This window comes from Podarcis liolepis (assembly GCF_965112155.1).
Source record: "Podarcis liolepis genome assembly, chromosome: 16".
NCBI classification, from domain to species: domain Eukaryota; kingdom Metazoa; phylum Chordata; class Lepidosauria; order Squamata; family Lacertidae; genus Podarcis; species Podarcis liolepis.
The window spans coordinates 6,298,986-6,317,245 of record NC_139567.1 but is presented as its reverse complement, the minus strand read 5'-3'; positions in this window follow the sequence as shown (position 1 = coordinate 6,317,245).

Here is an 18,260-nt window from a genome sequence, read left to right as displayed (position 1 = left end):
AAGTGATAAGCAACTTGAAACCTGCTAATTAAATTGTAGGCAGATTTTATTATTTATTTATTTTATTTTATTATTTATTTAAAAAACCCTTCTAAACATGCAAAATTTATTAAAGTTTCCCTTAAGTTTGCTGGCAGAAATTGATAGAAACAATTCTGATTTTTGTTTTGTATTTTACTCAGAAGTAAGCCCTATGAATGAATGCTGCCACACTAAACAATCAAGTGATTATAAATGCAGAACAGGCATTACATGGTAGCTGTAGCAGTGCCAATTCCATCCATCAAAGCAGCCAAGTGAGCACATATGAGGTAAGGCGTTCTCGTAGGTAAACTGGGCCCAAGTTGTGAAGGGCTCGATATACTAATATATCTTGAAATTGGCCCAGTAGCGATTTGGCAACCAGAGCAGATCTCTGAGTAGAGGTCCTCATTTCTGTCAGCAACCGTGCTGCAGCATTTACTCTAAAGCGGGCACTTCCAACACCCAAGAGGCTGAGATCTACTCCCACTATAGAAAAACTTGCAATGATCTACCCATTCTCATTGCCCAGAGTTGTTGAGGTTTTTTTAGGGGGCAGTGCCCAAAGATTGTTGAGCTCCCCCCCCCCGCCTTAATCCAGCTGTTGACCATAAACACCTCAGCGATTGACCGGTAGAGTGTGATCGACCGGTTGGACATGCCTGCTCTGGAGAAACTTATAACAACCCTGGGGGTAAGTACTGAAAGATGGGGCTTTTGGTACTTTCTTGCTTCTTTGCTCCGGTCCATTTCTCCCCCCACTCATGCATACGGTGAGTTTCTATTTATCTCTCCACTCCTCCCTTTCCCCTTCTAGGTCTATTCCTTCCCTCAGTCTCCATGTCCTCTTTTCTCTCCCTTTTGTCTCTCCTTCCCACTCTTCTGCTCTTGTAGTGCTCAGTTGGAGCAAATGGCAATTTAGGTTATCCATTTATTCTGACTTAGAGCTAAAGAGCAGGCTTTCCCAGGGAAAGGAGTGGGGCAAGGGGGAAACTGCTCGGACCCATGCCTAGAAAGGGCTAGTCAAGTGGAAAGCTGCTCAGAAGTGTGGATGAGAAGTGAGATGGGCATGTCAGAAGAGAAGATGTGAAACAGTGTCCCAGCCTGAGGGACCAGAGGAAGCAAGGACTGAAACATGGATCTTCTCACTGCAAAACATCTGCTCTACCATTAAGTTATGATTACCCACCACCACATTGTTAGAACGCAATACTAAGATACTTTCAAGAATGTATAACTTGCTGTTAAAATGGAATACTCAGGATGAAACGGTAAAATCTGCTATGATTAAATGGGCACAGGATGTTGGACATAACATTATGTTTGCTGACTGGGAACAGTTGTGGACCACAGGTATGAAATTTACGGCATGTAATGCCTTAAGAGAGAATATTATGAAAATGATATACAGGTGGTACATGACCCCAGTCAAGCTTGCAAAAATTTATCACTTGCCCGACAATAAATGTTGGAAATGTAAAGAAACAGAAGGTACATTCTTTCACCTTTGGTGGACGTGCCCAAGGATTAAGGCTTTCTGGGAGATGATATATAATGAAATGAAAAAGGTATTTAAATATACCTTCTTGAAGAAACCAGAGGCCTTTCTCCTGGGCATGGTCGGCCAATTGGTGCTAAAAAAGGATAGAACTTTCTTTATGTATGCAACAACAGCAGCAAGACTACTCATCGCGAAGACCCAGGAGCTACCCACACTGGAAGAATGGCAGATGAAAGTGATGGACTACATGGAATTGGCAGAAATGACTGGCAGAATCCGTGACCAGGGAGAAGAGTCAGTGGAGGAAGACTGGAAGAAATTTAAAGACTACTTGCAGAAGCACTGTAAAATTAAGGAATGTTAAAATGATGTCTGATTGAAAAGAAGTGGTATTGGTAAAAAGATTTTTAAGAAAATGTAAATGGGGATCGATAAAGGATAAATGCTAGAGGGTAAGGATTTGCTGAATTTAATATTTGAACTGGAATACAAAATGGGAGGTGTGAGGAGGTCAAGAAACTAGTGAATGAAGTATAAGAGATGAAAATATTAACCTATTTTCTGTTTTGCTTTTTTGGTTGTTCTTTTTTCCCTTTCCTTTCCTTTCTTCTCTTCTTCTTCTCTTTTGCTAATTGTTTTTTACTGTGTATTTTTTTAAATATATGTTTTGTTCTTGTATGCTTTTATTCTTGAAGTTCTCCTTATGTTTAAATTTTGAAACTTTTTATTGTCTGTGAAACTTTAATAAATATTATTTTTTTTAAAAAAAATGATTACCCACCACCACTGTTAAATGAGAACTTGAGCATGTCCATTCAGCATCCAACAGACTAGTTATCCAAGCTCATCTGTTATAGGCCTGCATTCATGCAGATACTCTTTGCTGTTAACTGGTGCTAGACCAAAGTATCTGCCCCAAATCTTTCTTTGTTTCAGTTTGGTGGATGGGAGTCGCTGCTTGTTGATTTGATTTATTGATCTATTTTCTACCTGAGTGTGTTATATTTTATAGCCAGGATGGGGAACCTTTGAGCCTCCAGATGCTATTTGACGTCAGGCCCCATATTGATCATGCTGGCTGAGGCTTATGGGAGTTGGAGTCCCTCAAAATCTGAAGGGCCACAGGTTCACCGTACCAGTTTTAGAGGTTTGCTTCACATTGCGTTTCACATTTCATGCTATGAGCTACCTTGGGCATCATTGTGGGAAAAGTCATGATATCAATTTAAATAATAAATATTAATTATAAGGCAAGGCAAGGCAATATGCCTCTAAGGAAGCTACTAAGTGTGAAAGGTTTCAGGATGAGTCTTTGGAATTTTCTAAGAAGGCTGATGACAGGTGTGTTTTTTTAAGGCTAGGTACCTGAAATTAAATTGAATTACATTTTTATTAGATATAAACAGTGTGCTTAATGAGTAAGGTTTTACAATGGAATTTTATGAATACCTTACTGAGCGATTAGTGACACAAAAGTGCTTCCCTCCAACCTGTTTAACTGTGTTGGTTCTGAGGCAGACGGACAGAAACAGAAGGAAAAAGTGGCTGTCTAATTCCCTTCAGAAAATAAAAACCCAAAGTAATGGCTTCAGCTATTTGTGTCAGACATAAAAATTGATATAATGTAGGTGGTAAACCTCCTATTGGGTATTATTATAAGTGATTGATTTTGCACTCCCTCTACAGTTTGATGGCACAGTGTTTGCTGTACAAACAGCTCATGAAAAGTCAACATGTTTTAGCAGTAAATAATTTACAACTGCTGTGTGGAACCCGGAATAATATTTTATGTTAAGTGACATTAATTAGGGCGGAAATATTCAAATGGAGACGAGCTTAGAGAGAACTGTGTTGTGACAAATTTATATTTAATCTGATGACTAAATGCAAATGAGAAACTGTGAGAGGCAATGGAACATCATTCTTGTGCCTCAGTGTAAGTTTGTGTAAGGGATGGAGAGCTTCTAAGCCAAGCATTCTAGCAGAGCAGTCCAGCCCTGTGAAACCTTCAATGTGGGGCTCCAAAGGGCTCAATCCTATCCCCTATGTTGTTTGACATCTATATGAAACCGCTGGGTGGGGTTATTTGGAGGTCTGGAGTACATTGTTAGCAGTATGCTGATGGCACTCAGCTCTATTTTTCCTCATCTACAGGTGAGGCAGTGGAAGTGCTTGGCCAGTGTCTTGCCTCAGTAATGGACTGGATGAGAGCCAACAAACTGAAATTCAATCCAGATAAGTCTGAGGCACTGTTAGTGGGTGGTTCCCTATACCAGATTGGTAGGATATCATCTGCTCTTGATGGGGTTACACTTCCTCTGAAGGAGCAGGTACATAGCTTGGGGGTACTCAGGTGGCCTCAGTGGCCCAGAGTGCCTTCCATCAGCTTTGGCTGGTGGCCCAGCTATGGCCCTGTCTGGACAGGGATACCCTAACTACTGTTGTCTATGCTCTGGTAACCTCAAGGTTAGATTACTGCAATGAGTTATACATCGGGCTGCCTCTGAAGATGGTTCAGAAACTTCAGCTAGTGGAGAATTCAGCGGCCAGGTTGCTCACGGTTGCAAGACAGTTTGAGCATATTACACCGATCCTGGTCCGACTGCACTGGCTACCAATTAGTTTTGACGTATAAAGCCTTAAACGGCTCAGGGCTGCAATACCTCAAGGACCGCCTCTTTCCATATGAACCTACCTGGAACTGAGATCATCTTCTGAGGCCCTTCTTGGTGTGCCTCCTCCTTGAGAGGTCCGGAGGGGGGCAACATGAGAATGGGACTTCTCTGCGGTGGTTCCCTTTCTGTGGAATGCTCTCCCCAGGGAAGTTCGCCTGGCACCTTCGTTATACACCTTTAAGCATCAGGCAAAAACATTCCTTTTTAACCAAGCCTTTGGTTGATTTGATTGACATCCTATGCCCTTTTAAAATGTGTGTGGGGGGGTTTGAGGGGGAGTGCTATTGGGTTGTTGTTTTTATTTTGATTATGTATTTTGTGGTTTTATATTTTGATTTTATTCTGTGAACTGCCCTGAGACCTCTGGGTATAGGGTGGTATATAAATTTAATAAATAAATAAAATAAATATATAAGAGGGCGAAGAGAGAATCTATGGCAGTAGAATACCAAATCCCAGCCTTTGATGGTCTTCTGGATAAGGGAGTGAGTCATTGGCGAAAAAGGCCAGGGGATAACATGTGTTGGTCTACTTCCCACATCTTGGAGGGATATGTTGGGAGAACATGATGATTTTGAATACCGAAGAACCAAATCCTCCCCTGATCTTCTCCTAACATACCTGCAGAATGAACACCTCTTTCCTATTTATTCCTTATGTATCACAGAATCATGGAAATGTACAGTTGGAATGGGCCAAAAGGGTCATCTAGTCCAACCCCCTACAATGCCGGAATTGTAGCTAAAAAATCCCCAAGAGGTGGTCATCTAACCTCCGTTAGATACCTCCACCTTCCAAGGGAGTCCATTCCATTACCAACAGCTCTTACTATCAGAAAGTTCTTCCTAATGTTTAGTGGGAATCTCCTTGCCTGTAATTTGACTCCAGTGGTTTGGGTCCTACCCTCTGGAGCAGCAGAAAACCAGCTTGCTCCACCTTCCATGTGAAAGCCCGCCAGGTATTTGAAGAGGGCTACTGTATTAGCTCTTAAGTCATTTACAGTGGTACCTTGGGTTACATACGCTTCAGGTTACATACGCTTCAGGTTACAGACTCCGCTAACCCAGAAATAGTGCTTTAGGTTAAGAACTTTGCTTCAGGATAAGAACAGAAATCATGTTCCAGCGGCGTGGCAGCAGCAGGAGGCCCCATTAGCTAAAGTGGTGCTTCAGGTTAAAAACAGTTTCAGGTTAAGAACGGACCTCCGGAACGAATTAAGTACTTAACCCGAGGTACCACTGTATATACTGCCTCATTTTTCATCTGGAATCTCTCTTCTTTTTTTGCACCTTTAATATATAACATTTTTTATTAAAGATGTCTTAGTTTACAAAAATACACGCATTGTCTCTTTTTTCAAGTTGTTTTTTCTACAGATCAGTTTCATTTGTTGTGAGACATTAGCGTTGCATGCAATATAAGGTTGGGAAGAAAAGAGGAGGAAAGAGGGGGAGGGGTGGGGTGGGGTGGGGTGGCAATGCTTCTATTCTCCTACTTGGGGTATGTGTGGGGTTTTGGGTCAGCATCACTTGTGTGGGTTCCCTTTCTATTCACTTGCTATATTTCCTTGGTGGTGAGAGAGGTTGGTGGGAATAGTTTGCCTGCCTCTTCCATGCTTTAAGCATGGTCCATGTGAACCTGTTTAGTGTTGTGGGGATTTTCCTTTGTTTGGGATTAATGGGTATGCTGTGGTGGGGATATTTTCGATTATGTCTCTCTCCAGGTGTACCCATCGTTTTGTCTCGCCTTCCAGATTGTATGGGATTATGTGGTGCACATGGTTGGCGATGTAGTATAGTTCTACATTGGGGATTCCCCATCCTCTTTCTGAGGAGGGGAGGTGTAGGTATTTGGGGTTTATTCTTGGTTTTGTGTGTGAGAAGATTAACGGAAATCTCTAAGCAGTTTACAGATCCCAATGAAAATGATATGAGAAATACAACACCAATTCCACATTCAAAATCAAACAATACTAATATTACTAAGAATAAAAAGAACTCCATTGTTACAGTAAGGTTATTAAATAGATATCTCTATGCAATGTAAAAAATAATAATAAAGGAACTGGGTTGTTTTTTTCAGCTGGAACTCACCAGAACTCAGTTCCGGCACCTCTCAGGTGGGTGCCATTGCCATTATAAGAGAACAAGGGAGACTTTCACGATAAGTTCTGGCACCTGTTTTTCTAGAAAAATGGCACTGCATAAGAATGCAACATAATTATAATATTAAAATCTCATTACACACACTACTGCCACAACTATATCACCAAAATCATTCACCCACGCTAAAGAAAATCAATTGAAATATACAACCTTCACATACACACGCAATCAACACTCACACTCTTCTTACTCCCACAACAGCAGCAATTCAGTTTTTATTTCAGTACAGTGGTACCTCGGCTTACATACGCTTCAGGTTACATACGCTTCAGGTTACAGACTCCGCTAACCCAGAAATAGTACCTTGGGTTAAGAACTTTGCTTCAGGATGAGAACAGAAATTGTGCTCTGGCGGCGCAGCAGCAGTGTGAGGCCCCATTAGCTAAAGTGGTGTTTCAGGTTAAGAACAGTTTCAGGTTAAGAACGGACCTCTGGAATGAATTAAGTACGTAACTCGAGGTACCACTGTATAAAACTCAAGCATTAAACTAACCAATAAGTAACCAAGAATAATAAAAAGCAATAGCAGCACCAGGAGGAAGAGAACACACAAAAACCCTTTTTTACCATCAGACAGACAGCATGTAGCAGCACCTGTAGAAGAGATGATGAGAATGACGAACGAGGACGTTCGAGAGAAGGCGGGTGGAGATTCACTTGGGACAATGCCATTATCCAAGAAGCTGGGTTCTATAGCTTCTGTCTGTAAAGATTGAAATTAAAAAAGGACTATAAGAAACTTTTCCTTGTCTTTATACCTTCCTGGGCAACCAGTCTGGAGATGCTGACAGCTTGCCCTATGAGGGTCTTCCAGGGACTATTGGATTGTGTCCTTAGGCTGCCTTTTAAACTGAAATAACATCCACTAATATGAATGAGATATACTTCCAAGTAAGTAATGTATTAATCTGCTTAATTTGGAAAGCATTGCAGTTCCAAATAAAGCCCTCAAGGCAGGGCATAAATATAATGAAGTTGCTGGAGAAAGCAAAGTCTATTAATTTTCTTTGAAGGTAGTGGAATATCCTTCCATGGTGTTAAGGGCGGAAGGAAGAGCCTGGCTCCTACTAGCTCAAAGGTGGAAGGAAGACAAGATACCAACAATAGAAGAATGGCAACTGAAAATGATGGACTATGCAGAAATGGCAAAACTTACGGAAAAGCTCAGAGACCATGACATTGAGAAATATAAAAAACAATGGGAAGCATTTATTGTATATGTACCAAAATATTGTAAACAAGTAGAAACACTAGCAGGCTTTGACTAAAATTTGCAAGTAGTTAAATCGAGATAAAATTTATGGGAGGAAATTTGAAATGAAATAGCAAAATTTGATGTCATGCAATCAGGGTAAAACAATAAGGATAAGAAAAAGAGGTTTTAGTAAATAATGCAGAAAAGGTAGATATTCAGGAAAGGAAATGGAGGGAAGTCAGGAGGTTAAAGAGAACCTCCGAAAATATAATATATTTTATTTTATTTTATTTTTCTTTCTCTTCTCTTCTTTCTCTTTCTTTGCTTCTCTTTACTATTATTTCACTTTTTATTTTTTATGTTGGATATTTTGTATCTTTAATTTTACTTGATGGAAAATAATTGTTGAAGTTGAAATTGTAAAACCCATGAAATTTATTTACAGGAAAGAAGAGTTTGAACTGTACCTAACTGTAGCCTTCATTGAAGACTCTAGAGCAGGGATGGGACATCTCCTGATGTTGGACTTCACCTCTCATAATCCTTTGACACTGACCATCCTGGCTGAAGCTGATGGGACTTGGAGTCCAATGACATCTCTAGACCCAAACTATGTTCACATTCCTTGGAGTACAGATGATGGAAGGGTGGGAAAATGATTGGAACATAAGTTTAGTTAACAGATCAAAATATGGAAATGACAGTATTGCAGAACTAGATAATAAGATAAGGAACTACAATGTTTCAGTAGATGTCCTTGGATGAATAGAAGACAGGTAATTGGTATATTTCTGGAGGAAAATGATTAGTTCATTATTAGAACTGGAAGAAAGATAGGTTAGAACTATGGCAGATTTTTGATTACAATCAAGATATGTAATCAAACATGAAAAGACTTAAGTACATTTTAATCAGATTCTGTGACAATGGATTCTGGAGATTAATTTAACAAGCTTTATGGCAAAACCCTGTGCTTTCTATTAATCAGGCAGGGTGAAGTCCTAGGAGATGTTACATTAGAATTTTTTTTTAAAATAATAAAATATATGTTCAATTTTATCAGAAAACAAAGTAAGTTATCAGTGGGGTTTCAGATTTAAATTAATTATCAGACAATATTTAACCATTTCCAGAAGAAAATAGCATCTTTTCAATACAGCTTAAGAAATTTGGGCCTGGTGAAAGCCACACTCAGACCTGCATAATATAATTAGATATACAGTATTGGCAATGAGGAAAAACGATGCATTAAAAAAAAACAAAACTGCTCAATGTACTGCACAAAATACATTTAACTCAACAGTGACATATTCAAAGTTTATTTTATTTTTCATTTCTTATCTGTCTGGGGTTGTTGTTTTTTTGGTTTGTGTGTGTGTTTTGTTCCGACATGTCTCATATTCTATATTTGATTTCCTCTTCCTTTTTTGTTGGACTTCTTTAAAAAATTTTTAAAAAATGCATATTTAATTTTTATTCTAAAAAAAGTGATGAATTTTGCCCCAAATAGAAACAGTCACAAGCAAAAACTATGCAGAAGCTACATATTGTGTGCACATTATTATTTGCTCTGGAAGATGGATAAGAAGTTTGAAATCACCTTTGTTTAGCACTGATTTTCAACTGCATGCTTGGATATACACCGGGATATACAATGGCATCTATATATGTATCTACACATTTATCTTTCCCCTAATTCTGTGCTGGACAGTGCGAGAAATGCCAGGCAAAACAGGTTATAGCATGCAAGCATCCATTATGGCTACAGAAAGGAAGGGACTAACCCTAGTTTTGTAGCATATGCATTGTACGCAGACAAGGTACCAGTTCAATCCATCATATCTCCCATAATTATTGTTGTTGTTTTATATTAATCACCTTCTACACAGTTGTTTCAACACAATGTACAACAGCAAAAAGCAGCAAAAAACCCACACATGACCCCTTCCCCATCTACACACCCTGGCAGATATATTTAAAGCCAAACTAAAACCATACAGAATACAACCCCCCCCCCCAATATATGTGTGTGCTACATGTGAGCGTATATACATGACACCAGAAAATAAATAAATAGAATCATACCAGAAAATGGTGGAAGAGAGCTGGGAAGTCCCTGAGTCTCACAAGGAGACCCTCCCCAGAGCCCAAAGAGGATGTCAGTGAGAACGGAGGAAGCCCTGAAGAGGCTGGAGGTGCAGCAGAACTTTAGGTTGCTCTGCCTCTCTGCCTAACAGCTGACGCACAGGGCGGCACAGCAGCAACAAATGTTTTCCCACCCATCCTCAGAGCTTCAACTCTAGTTGTGCAGACAGAGAACTGGAGAACAGAAAAACAGGCATTTAGAGGCTTTTTAGAGGGTGCTCCCCACTTTGCACTTATGCATGGGGGGGGCCAGAAAACAACCCCCACATATGTGGAGGGACACTTCTAATGTATGGTTTTGCTAGATACTCATGGCAAAGACCCATTTCTCCATCTGGGAAAGCCCATCAGCAAAAAGGTGTTCATTACCCCCACCCCCACCCCCGAAAGTGGGCGCCTGCCATATCTCAAAATCTATTACATTGATCGATCAATCAATCAATCAATCAATCAATCACAGGGTGGATTGCAGTTTAAAAACAAAATACATAACCTAGCCAAAAACAAACAAACAAAAATATGCCCAGCACCTTTAAAAGGCCATGGACTGTTTAATCAAAGGCTTGAGTGAAGAGGGATGTTTTTGCCTGGCACCTAAAGGTGTATAATGAAGGAGCCAGGTGAGCGTCCCTGGGGAGAGCATTTCACCAATGTGGAGCCACTGCAGAAAAAGGCCCATTCTCATGTTGCCACCCTCTGGACTGATTGTAGAGGAGGCACACAGAGATGATGATCGCAGGGCCCAGGTTAGTTCATATGGGGAGAGGCAGTTATTGAAGTATTGCAACCCTGAGCCTTTTAAGACTTTATAGCTCAAAACCAGCAAAAGAAACATCTAGATATGAAAAAGAATTAATCCAATATAAAGGAAAATACATTTCCAGAATATATAACCTACTTTTAGAATGGGAGGTGAAAGAAGAATTGGTGAAAGAGTCAATGGTGAACGGGGCACGAGACCTAGGGTATACTATCTATATGGATCAATGGGAGAAATTATGGAGGGAGGGCATTAAATTTACAGCGTGCTATAATCTCAGAGAAAATATTATGAAAATGCAATACAGATGGCACCACACTCCAGCAAAACTTGAGAGGTTGTATAGAAATAGATCACCAACTTGCTGGAGGTGTAAAGATGGTATAGGGTCATATATGCACATGTGGTGGGAATGCACAGCAATTAAGGGATTTTGGAATAACATCTATAATGAATTTTAAAAAGTTATTTAAGTTTTCATTTAAGAAAAAACCTGAAACCTTCCTCCTAGGTATAATGTCACCAGAAATCAAAAAAGATATTAGACCACTTTTTATGTACACAACAGTTGCAGCCAGGATCTTAATTGCAAGAAACTGGAAAAGTGATAAAACACCTACAATAAACGAGTGTCAGGTCCAAATGATAGAATATCTGCAGTTGGCCATGATGACAGGGAGAGTCAGAGGTTATCCAAAACAGAAAGTACAGAAAGAATGGAAAATCTTTAAAGACTATCTGGAAAACTATTGTAAAAATAAAGATCTCCTGGCAGAACTAGAATGATTCTTGTAAAATAAGAAATATAATGTTTTGGGTATCTGATAAAAACAAAGAAAGTAATACAGTAATTTGGAACTGTGTGTGAAAAAATAATAGAAATAACAATACAATGAGTCTAATCAGAAATCAAATGTGGTTTTTTTTCCTTTTAATTCCTTCTTTTTGATTTTTTTTCCTTTTCCCTTTTCCTCTTTCTCCTTTCTTTTTTCTCACCCTCTTCTTTTGGTCCTTTTCTTTTTGATTTGCTAAGAAAGAGATAAAGAGGTAAAAGTTAAATATGAAAATTTGATGAACTTAAAGTAATGTTTTGTAATTTTTCAACTATTGTTAAAGATGGTCAATTGAAATGAACTGATGTATTAACTATTAAAGCAAACAAAAAACCAGCATTTTGGATTTAGCCCAGAAATTCATTGGCAGCCAGTGCAGTCAGACCAGGATCGGTGTAATATGTCTTGCCCTGGTGAGCAACCTGGTTGCCGAATTCTGCACCAGCTGAAGTTTCCATACCATCTTCAGAGGCAGCCCCATGTACAGCACCTTGTAATAATATAACCTAGAGGTTACCAGAGCATAGATGACAAGTTATGCTATCCCTGAAAATTAGTGCCATGCCAAACCTTTTTCAGAATTTGAAGAGAGCCTGTGGCAAAGTGGTCTGTGAAGAGGGTGGCAGGCAAGGGGGGGTGGGGAGAGATTTTGGTAATTTTAGAAAATCAGACATTTCTTTCAATACACTCAAATCACTGGAGTACCTCCTTGATAGTGTACTTAACAAAAATCAATGAAGGCAATGAAGCATTAATGATCCCAAATCTCTGGCTGATCAGCAGACATCGTGATAATCCACCTAGCAAAGAAGTCAATTGACCTTGGCTCTGGGATTAGTCTGTATCACCCACATTTTAACAAGATGTGGGAGAGGAAGAGAGCAGGTACGTAGCTATTTAAATAAAACCAGCAGGACAATATGATTTGCCTCTATCTCTTTTTGGATTTGATTTTTTATCAATGCCCCAAACTGAATTCTGGTTATGGGACTCAATAGGCTGGTGTGGATGAGAGATGGGATTCTTAAACCTTCCAAGAATACAAACCAAGAGTCCTTATCTGGATAACAAACTAGGACAAGCGACCTAAGCTAATGGGGTTGTGTCATATTACTTGAGTTTGCGCCACTTGTTTTTTTTGGAGTGTGGTCATCCCTTGGTTTAAATTGGCTGCTTTGGAAGCAGGGAATAATGAGGTGGGGCACCCTGCCCCACAAATGGCACAGTTATGGAGACATCTCTTCCAACAAACTAGGTGAAGATGAATCCAATACGCACTCTGACAAATTTGGTTCCCTATCCCCAGTGCAGATGTCACCTGGGAAAGGCCACAGCTCAGAGGTAGAGCACCTGCTTTGCATGGAAATAGGTCCAAGATGCAACCCTTGGCCTTTATAGGCTGCCAGTGTACCCTGTCTGAAACCCCGAAGAGCCGTTGACAGTCAGTGTAGACAATACTGAACTAGATGGACAAGTGGTCTGACTTGGGAGAAGGCACCTCTTTATGTTTCTATGTGTAAAGGAGGTTGGTCCATTAGGGAAATTGGGGCATTATGCCCTGGGCAACCTCAATATGTCTCTGGGCAGTCCCCACCTGCCTATTTTCTTATTTACAACCAGCCCAGGGTTGGCATGGCTTTTCTGCTTCCTGCTGCTTACTATGAGTTGCCCTTGCAGAATTCAGCAGGGAAGAGAATGGGGACAAAACGAGAATTAGTTGGCTCTGCCTAAACTGACAGTTTGGGCTCCCTGGCTTCTTTTCTACCGGTTCCAAAGGGCACCAGCCACCACTGCATGTGTGTCATTCCTGCATTGCTGGGGGTTGGACTAGATGACCCTCAGGGTCCCTTCCAATGCTACAATTTTATGATTCTTTGTTGCCTTACACAGGCCTGGAAGGCATTATTCATTGAAACCACAGACCTTGATGTCATACCCTCCAACATTTTGGGAGAGCAAATTTAAACATACAAAATCCAAGCTGCTTTAGAGGGGGCTATCAGTTTAAACATTTGGTGACAGCCACGCCAGGGGTGAGCTTTGGCAGGCTGAGATAAGAATCAATTTTTGGGTTGCTGTTCCTACCTCTACAAAGTGGCATGCCTGGCTTTGTCCGCATGTACAGATTTTCCTGTGATAAACAGGTTTTGTGGCGTTCGTATGAGTTGCCATCTGTCTCTTTCCAGATCCATCTTCAACACATTTTCCGCATCCCCCGTTTGCCACTCCTGGTGTTCATATATCATCCACTTCTCTGCACGGCAACTGAGCAAAGTGTCTAACAAGCCGAGCTCTTGAAATAGCACCTGGAATCGTGGAAACGAAAGCAAACCTTTGCCAATTAATGGCAAAAGCACTCCTGCTAATTCATCTTCTTCTACTCCCCATTCCATGTTTTGTTTATTCAATAACAACGGCAACCAAAAGCTGAAATGTACAGGATCTTGTTTACATAGCCAATACCATTTAAAAGAAAGTGGAAACTGCACAATTTGCAGCGAGCCTATACATCTCATTTCCCTGAGATTTATTGAAATGCTCCTGCACAATTTTACTCCTAGGTACCAGGTTAGCCAATTTATTTTCACACCGTCTGTAACATCTCCACTCTTGCAAAGGCTGGAGTCAATTTACCCTGTTATTGAAATGTACCATGTGCTTCACTGTTTGTTTGTTAAAATTCATTTGTTTTACCCACTTCCACACTCTGCTTTTAATCTTTCTATTATATTGGGCACTATCCACTGGAAATATCTCCCACATAAACATCAGAGTAATAAGCGAGATTCACATCTTAAAATAAATCGGCTTTGGCACAAGCTTAAGGCTGCGTGTTCACCATATATTTAAAGCACGTGACTGGAGACAATGAGCCAGCATGGCTTATGCAGCTGTTTGCTCCTCCCCTACTACCCTTGGCACAAGCAGTGGTGGGTGTTGCTCATTGGTACTGATGGGGCAGAAGGAAGGGAGGCCCACAGGAAGTGAAGCCAGACTAATGATAGCCAGAGGAAATCTTATTCTTGTTTTCGCCCTCCTCCTCCATGCTGAGTTCTACAAGGGCAACCCATAGACTAAGGAAGAAGCAGACAGCCAGTGCCCCCCCCCCTGCACTAGTTGCAAATAAGAAGGCAGGGAGGTAGGGGCTGGCAGCACCCCCTTTGCCCTAATGGACCAACCTCCACCAAACATTGGACAAGCGCATTCACAGCCCGAGGGCATGCTGTGGCCACAGGCCATGCAGACCCTCCAAGTGTCCCTATTTTTCAGGGACAGTCCCAGATTTACAGAAGCTGTCCCAGTTTCTGATTTGATCCTGGGATGTCCCGCTTTTCCTTAGGGTGTCCCTATTTTCATTGGAGAAACATTGGAGGGTATGAGGTCATGCGACTCACAAGCCAAGGAGATAAATAAGTATACAAACTTTAGAAGACATCTGAAAGCAGCCCTGTATAGGGACGTTTCTTAATGTTTAATGTTTTATTATGTTTTTATATATGTTGGAAAGGATGCAGGTGGTGCTGTGGTCTAAGCCGATTGCCGATCAGAAGGCTGGTGGTTTGAATCCCCGCGACGGGGTGAGTTCCCATTGCTCGGTCCCTGCTCCTGCCAACCTAGCAGTTCGAAAGCACATCTAAGTAAAAGTAGATAAATAGGAACCGCTCTGGTGGGAAGGTAAACGGCGTTTCCTGCTCTGCTCTGGTTCACCAGAAGCGGCTTAGTCATGCTGGCCACATGACCTGGAAGCTGTACACTGGCTCACTCGGCCAGTAAAGCGAGATGAGCGCCGCAACCCCAGAGTTGTCCGCACCTGGACGTAACGGTCAGGGGTCCCTTTACCTATATATGTTGGAAGCTGCTCAGAGTGGTTGGAGCAACCCGGTAAGATGGACAGGATAATAATAATAATAATAATAATAATAATAATAATAATAATTGAATAGGATGTCCCTACTTTCATCGAAGAAATGTTGGAGGGTATGATAGTGGTAGAGTTTGAGACCTTGGGCAATTTACTTGGCCATGGTTGGAAACAAGACACTGGATTTGATGGACCTGAATTCCAAACTAGCAGGACTCTATGTTTTTATTAAGCTCTTCCTGGGCCTATTTTAGCAGCTGGTGGATTTGTGGGTTCCATTTTGGAAAGGCACGTTGGGATTAGAATGCTGGTCACCCCATTTACCTATGAAAAGAGGCAGTGAGATTCTATTTTATTTGGGGTACCTTTAAGTATCAGTTGGATGCTGAACTGACATGACTTCTATTTTTAATGCAATCTGGCTTTATTTCTAGTTGCTGAGAATCTAGATTGCATATTGGAAGCATGTTATCGTTCAATGCTGGTATGTGCCTGGGGTGCTTATTGGATAACGCTTATTGCATGTTGGCTAATGTTTATTGGGTATTTATTTATTACTGTTAATTTTGCTTCTGCTTCTGTATATTCTTATTTCATGATAATATTGTATGAGACTTGTTTAATTTGCCTCATTTGGGTTTGTGATGTTTTGTAATGCATTGTCTTTACACTGACACACACACACACACACACACACACACACACACAAAATTTCTGTCTCTTTCTCTCTCAAATGTCTTTTGGGAAAACAGATAATGGGTAGATTCAGTTCAGTTTGCATTTTAATACAGACTCTTATTTACACTTCCCAAAACAACACACAACCTAAAACACAGCAAAAACCCAAACCCTGATTTTTCCAAACTTTGCAGTACAGCCAAGTAATAGGTGCAAAAATGTGTATCATTCAATCATAACATTGTAGAGTTCGAAGGGCCCTGAGGATGATCCAGTCCAACCCCCTGCAATGCTGTTGGACTCATGACGCAAACTGAATTTGACTGGGAGAATGAGACACACTGACAGGTATTTCTGTCCTTGTGAGTTGTTTTGAGCATCGTCCACTGTGGAAAAGTTGCATATAAATTAAGCTACACCCCTCCCACAGCTCCCTGTTAGAAAACCAGCTTCAGGTTGCTAATCAGAATAGCATATTTTCTTGGTGTACATGCTGAGCCTTCCACCTTCGCAAGCCCCCGTGCGACAACTGCAGCATTAGCAGAGGAATCATTTCAAGCAATCTGCTGCTCCTAATTTATTTGTTTTCACATGAATTCATTTGGCATTTAATCAGGGACTTTGTTTGCAGTGATGATGTTTACAAGCTCCAAATAGCAAGAAGGAAGGGTGGGGAACAATAATGGGAAAGTGGGTTTTAACCTTTTAGTACATGGTAAATTTTGATTTCAAGTAGATAATTGTGCCCACACCTGGAAGAGGCAAAACACTGCTAATTGGATAAACAGTGGTATAACCTTTATTTAAAGTGGGTTGGGGGATCTTTGTGCACCCATAGACCATACGCCCTTACAGGGAACCTTCCAGAGGCCCAAGTGCCAGAAGTGGGCAGGGCCAGAAGCAAACGTAGGTAGAGTAAGGAATGCCAAGTTTTAGCTTTCTGCAGTAGGCTACTTTCTACACACACTTGCACACCCTTCTCTGTTCCCCATTTGGGCAAGCAAGATGCATGATCATAGTTCAAGGACACATTCCAGCCAGGCTTATAGTGAGGACTATAGTTCTAAGAGAGTCCTGAGACCCACAGTGTGAGTCTTGAAGGGCCACATTCAGCCCCTGGGCCCTACGCTCCCCATCCCTGATTTAAACAAAAAAGGGGGTCTGTAGTGGTCTGAATGTTCAGAAATGGCTAACAGAGGTGGGATCAATTTCTCCCATTTCTGTTAATGTTGGGAGTGGGGAACCTCAGGAATGGACTCCTCTAGGCTTCATTATTTGGGCCTTGGGATTGACTACATCCTTTCTCTCCCATCAAACACCCCTCACATTCTCTGTTTTGCACCTTCCTTGGGTGCTTTTGCCTTGCACGAATATCCTTGAATTATGACAATGACACAATCCTGTGTAGATGGAGAATAGACATGTGTATGGGGGGGTATCTAACCTACAGTACGAGGCAAAAAAATTGGGGTCAAAGCTCAATGGAATTGTATCTGCTTTGCACAAAGAAGGTCTCTGGATCAACTCCTGGGATTTCCAGGTTTGCCTGGAAGAGACCACTGCCTGGAATCATGGAGATCTTTTTTACTGAATGAAACAGAGCGGAAAGGTCTGACGCAGTATAAAGCCTCTTCCCATGTTCTTATTGATGGCTGCACCCACTTTAGTGTGACAGCACTCATACAATGGAACACTCTGCCTCTTGACATTAGGAAAGGGCCATAATTGTACTATTTTAAATGCTTGTTGACAACAAGGCAGCAGCTACTGCGTCCCAGTGCAGCCATAGATGAGTTGGGTGTGTGAATGCTTTAATCCTGTGCGGGCAACAGACATGTTTAGCATGCCGGGAAACCACGTGGGAGGCTACGTGGGAATTACCTTTCAAATCATTGTTAGCCCAATTAACAGGGTAATGTGGAGGCAGGAATTGCAGGGGCGGATCTCCTTGGCTGGCCACCTGGCTTCAACCAGGTCCACCCCAATCTCATTTAAGCCATCAGCACAGTCAAAATTGGGTGTCCCACCCACCCTATAATTCTGGCCCTGCCCGGGGTGAGTGGGCAGGGTGTACCGAAGACCTTGCTATGGAGCATTTCAGTCGCTGTATTTGGGGCAAGGGAGGAATTCACCTGAATACAAAATTGGGCCTGTTTGGAGGTTTCACCTACCTCGTAGAAACCATCACAACTTGTTGGTGGAGAAGGCATTGGGTTGGAACCTTAGTTCAGTAAAAGGGGGCAGGTAGGAAACCAGCCCCCCACCCGCTCTGGTCAGGGTACCCCAGTAAAGGAGCCAGGGGGACGTTTCTGTACAAATACCCAGAAAGGGACTAAAAGGTCATAGACCTTCCCCGATGGTGTCCTGGAGGAATTGCCCAGAACTGATTCATGTCATAGAGTGATCTTTAAATCCAGGATTGACC